Source organism: Ptychodera flava, unplaced genomic scaffold (assembly GCF_041260155.1).
Source record: "Ptychodera flava strain L36383 unplaced genomic scaffold, AS_Pfla_20210202 Scaffold_89__1_contigs__length_443570_pilon, whole genome shotgun sequence".
NCBI lineage: Eukaryota > Metazoa > Hemichordata > Enteropneusta > Ptychoderidae > Ptychodera > Ptychodera flava.
Window position 1 is genome coordinate 349144 of NW_027248411.1, and position 4906 is coordinate 354049.

General features: G+C 35.4%; 1 long non-coding RNA gene across 1 annotated transcript; it reads right to left on the reverse strand.

The window, feature by feature from the left end:
• Positions 1 to 1148: 1148 nt before the first annotated feature.
• LOC139129073 (uncharacterized) lies at positions 1149 to 4016 on the reverse strand. The gene is made up of 3 exons (XR_011551496.1): positions 3922 to 4016; positions 2515 to 2966; positions 1149 to 2198 (listed from the first exon to the last, which is right to left on the reverse strand). It is a non-coding gene; the product is annotated as an uncharacterized lncRNA (long non-coding RNA).
• Positions 4017 to 4906: the final 890 nt, after the last annotated feature.

The following is a 4906-nucleotide window of genomic DNA, read 5'->3' on the forward strand; positions in this document are numbered from 1 at the left end:
CAATTGAGTTAAATTCTCAAAGGACTCTTCAATTCTTTTCAAATTGTTATGGCTGACATTAAGTGCAGTGATTGAAGTTGAAATAGATTTTAAAATCTTTTGCATGTCAACAAAGGTGAGTTTACTATAACTTAGATCTAATTCTTTAAGTTGTGTGTAACTGTCCAGTTTTTCAAAGCTCCATCCATGAAGATCACTTTGACTTAGATTTAAGTGAGTCACTGATGTGGGAATGAATCTAAAAATGTGATCATTGGCTTTCAAATTGTTGTTACTGATGTTAAGATACTTCAAATTGCTGAAACGTTTCAACCCAGTAAGCAGAAGAGCTGGCATGTTGGTTGCACTAAGGTTTAAATCTGTGACTTTCAGAGAAATGTAATGCAATATTTTCATAGCATCTCTGCCAACACAACAATGACTCAGATCTACCTTTTTAAGCTCCTTTAAATGTTTCAGTCTCTCACTAAGTAACAAACCAATATGTTGGTTTAGCTCACAGCCACTCAGATCAATGCTTACACTTTTACTGAATACTGATAAATTTTGACACAATGTCAACAACTGACTGTTACCTAACTGTGTACAATCTATATGTGTTACATTTTCTAAATTTCTTATTAAACTGGCAATATCATCCAGGGATTTAACAGTGAGATCACAGACATCTTGCACCTGTTCTGTAGAGGTACACAGTGGTAGAATTTGAAATAAGCGATGTGCAATATTAGTATTATCTACTCTTACTTCTATTTCGTCTTTTATTGGTAGCGGTACTGGCACCCTAAACTGCCAATATTGTTTCTGCTTAGGTCTAAACTGGTAAGACATGGTATTGCATTCATTGCCTCTAACAGTAATCTGCAATGCTCCCAGGACAAGTCATTTTCAGGTAAACACAATATGTTGATACTTAAGTTGACAGTTTCTTCAGACAAATGGAGTAGAGAAATGCTCACAGAGTTTTTCTCCAAATCCTGTGAGGCTTAGTTTCTCAATGTGTGGCATACATGACAATGCCTCTATAACATTTCCATCGTGCATTTCTCAATTTCATCAAGTATGCTCACATTACTTGAAATGGTCAATGATGTAACTGCTGGTTGCAGAGTTGTATCACTGCCAGATCTTGATGTTGCATGTTACATAGCAATGATAGAATTCTAAACAATTTGGCAGTTACAGTGAAGTCATGAGAATTGTTTATTGTGACTGTACACCTGTCAACAGCTAACGGATCTCCAATAATATTTGTCAGACATTCTTTGAATTCACTTGAGAGAAATGCTTCATCAGTCTCTGAATACAAGTTGATGTCTTTGATTAAAGAAGTGTACTGTAAAATTACAGAGAGAGCATGTATAGTTTTGTTGGAGATGCCTGTACAAGTTGACAGATTTAAGGTGTAGTTCTGACCTATCACTTTCTCAATTTCTCCTGCAAAGACAGAGAGGCCTCTCGGATTCAAACAAACAGTTACCAACCAATCCAAGGTTGTTAATATTAACGGAAACTTGTGTTTCACAAAATTTAACAACTTCTTTTAGGAAACACAATGCTTTCTCCCCCAAAATCCCGGTGACATAAGGGAAACAATATGATAGGTTGGCTTGCAAAATCTTAATTTTCTCTTCTCTGAGTAACACTGGGATATAACTAGGTGACAATGCAGCGATGTTACTGAAATACGTTGCAATGATGTAACTGTATACATATTTGTTTGGAAAGTGTAACAATCATCAGACTTAGTCAACAAACCAAAAAAGTGTGATTCTAAATTTGAAATACTTGTATCAATCCACGAGAGATACATTTTACCCGCATTTTCTGCAGTTATGTGATCATACAGATACTTTCCCATTTCATTAAACCTCACTTTTATAATTTCTCTGAAATCTTCCACTTTTACATTATTTTCTTTACAATACATCTCTGCATGCTGTATGACAGCATACTCAGTTGCTTTTGTTACTGTTGGAGGAAAAGTAAAGGAATTCTCAAACCAAAAGGATACAAGGCAAGGAAAGAAAAACTCTTCTTGTGTCAGGGCATCAACTACGGGATCAAACTTTGACTGTGCAATCAGATTTCCTGCTTGTTTTTATCTTGTACTTGATCCATGACAAACGCTTCCCATTTACTACACACTGTATCTCGACGCCATGTTGCTCTGAACGCTGAGGAAACAGCTGACATTTCTGTTTTAGTGATTAAGAATGAGAAAATGACCGTTAAAAGTTAAAATTAGATAAATCCATGGTAATATTCGCCAAAAAGCTCTACAGCTTTAAAATCCAGTTGCCGAGTCAAGAAAATTAACATTTAGTGATCAAAGTCACAATTTCTCCATTGCTACTGTGCAAGTTATCAAATTGTTATACCATATTTTGAAGAGTGTAAGGCCTGAGTGTTTTCATTATCAAAGGGCTCTAATTCTTTTAATGTTTGAATTAAAATTGTATGTTAATCCCTGATATTGTTATTTTCTCATTATATAATTCACCAGCAACTTACCATGCATCTTTTGTTTTACTTCTTTGTACTCCTTCTCATCTATCTTGAGCTTGATTATGATGGCAATACCAGCCTCCTCAGCTTTGTCTCTTATGTCAGTTGGTATAAGTATATTAGTTAGAGCCTTCTCCACTGTACCATCTTTATATTTCTGCCAGAAATAATCTAATTCCTCCTCTGTAAGAAAACTCAGAATGAAGAGTAGGGACCCCTTTTTAACTTCACTCAAGTCAGCCCCATATTCTTTTAATGTTTTCATGCATTCTGCAAGCTTAGCCGTATCATTTTCTGGTACTGAGTTAATGTATTTCCTAACTAACTCTCCTAGATTTTCTTGGAGTGCTACCTTTGCATTTTTTCTCTGAGTTTTAATCTCCTTTCTTCAAGGCCAAGCTGTCTGCTTTCTTTTTCTTCCTCTTCATCAATCACAACTGTGACTTCACCTGTCATGCCTATAAAACACAAGCACATGAATTGGTTAGTTTACAAAATTATCATTAAATGTTTACCAAATGATTATCAACTGACTGTCATACACTTGGGTCTTTAACCTAGTAGAGTTCGATCATACAGTAAAAATCTTGGTGTTATTAGATCCTACTTGACATTTGACCTCAAACTATTTTATTTCAACATGAAAATCTGAAATGGTGACATTTTTACAAGTCATTACGCATCAAGCCTGGTGGATCAACTCGTGTTTGAACTGTTGATCTACTTGGCTGATTTGGTAGCATTTTGTTTATTGATAAGCAGGTAAATAAAAGATGCATAGGAGAGTAGTAACCTAAACAAAAACGTCAATAGTGTCTTCAATGCACGTAGCAAGTTTAGTCTTTGGTCGAGTCAGTATGTATATATCCCTAATTTGGAAAGCAAGTTAAAATGCAAAATGACTTCTATTACTATTATATCATAGTACCTTCCATGTACGTAGCAAATTTCATGAACTGTAGGGTCTAGTATGTCCACAAATGTATATTCCTTATTAAGAAAGTTCATTAAAGGGCCAGTAATGCTGGCTTTTGATTTTTTTGTTCTCGCAAGCACTAACTTTGTACATCTTGTATTCTCTGCAAAATCCTACGGATGATCTCGTTCAGATGTGTTTCAAAAGTATACTTTCACGTGGAGATTTTTGAGAAATTTTGCCGAAGTCCTCTCTTGAACTACCAGCCCAATATATATCAATTTCTACCACACTTGATAGAGAAGAGCCAGAATGGTATGGGGACTTGATACTGATTAGAGTTAGCTGACCATTTTGACCTCTCTTAGTATTTTTGATAACCACAGATCAATGTGTGCTCAGTGTGGCAGAATCTACGGAGTATGATAAGTAAACATATATAATTTGAAAATCAGTTAATATGGAAAAAGCGAAATTTCTCCATTACATGTACTTACTTGGTAGGTTGCTTGTTTGCATGTGTTGTTTGCTTGAATGCCGACTACCTTCACTTGGTCGTCCTCTTTTGGGTAATTCACAGACTGTTGATTCTGCAGTAATTAAGTATAAATAGTAATTTTGCTAGTTTTTAACTTGTAAAGATATGCAAGTAATACAAACATGAGCGTACAAAGGAACCTTGATATAAATTACTCAAAGTTGTCAAAACTGCCAAATGTATTTTGCATTTAACGAGCAATAAATATGTGAGTCATTGCTGTATTATTAAGTACAAGCTCAGTGAGCTAAATTCCAGATACGTCATCTCCTGGCATGGTATGAAAAAGTTATATTCTCCCTTTCCCGTAATTACATGTATTTACATTGAGAGCTCACCTACATACCATTTTACCTCAACTGCCAGAGGTCTGATTGTATTTGTGCAGTCATGAAAGAACTTAACTACATTTGCACATTTCAGTTTCAAATATCAATAACTGCAGTGAATTCTATAGATGTAGACATGAGATGACATTTTATGTTGATTCACATTTGATGACAACTCAATGGACATCTGAAACACCCTTCCTACAATACACATGCATACTGAATGGCATTGCTATCCTCTAAGACATGCTAATTCAGCTCTAACTTGTTAAAATGTATTTACTCGGTCATCATAAGACAGATTAGACACAATCTGGAGGGACATTTTGAGCATTGCTCATTCCATCAAACCAAACTTTGCTGTGAGTAATTGTGATCCCAACATAAAGAAAAAGGGGTCCTGGGGATATGGTGATTTCTGTACGGAGGCTATCAAACTGGTTCATTTTTGTTCCATGCTGGTTTCCTTTCAGAAGCCAACTGTTCCCTCTTAAATGACATCGTTTCACTCTTACATACTTTCCTTTAGTGTTCAAACATCTAAAACATCTAATCGCTCCTACATGTTATTTCTGCTATAACACCTAAATTAGTTTTCACTGAACAAACAACTCA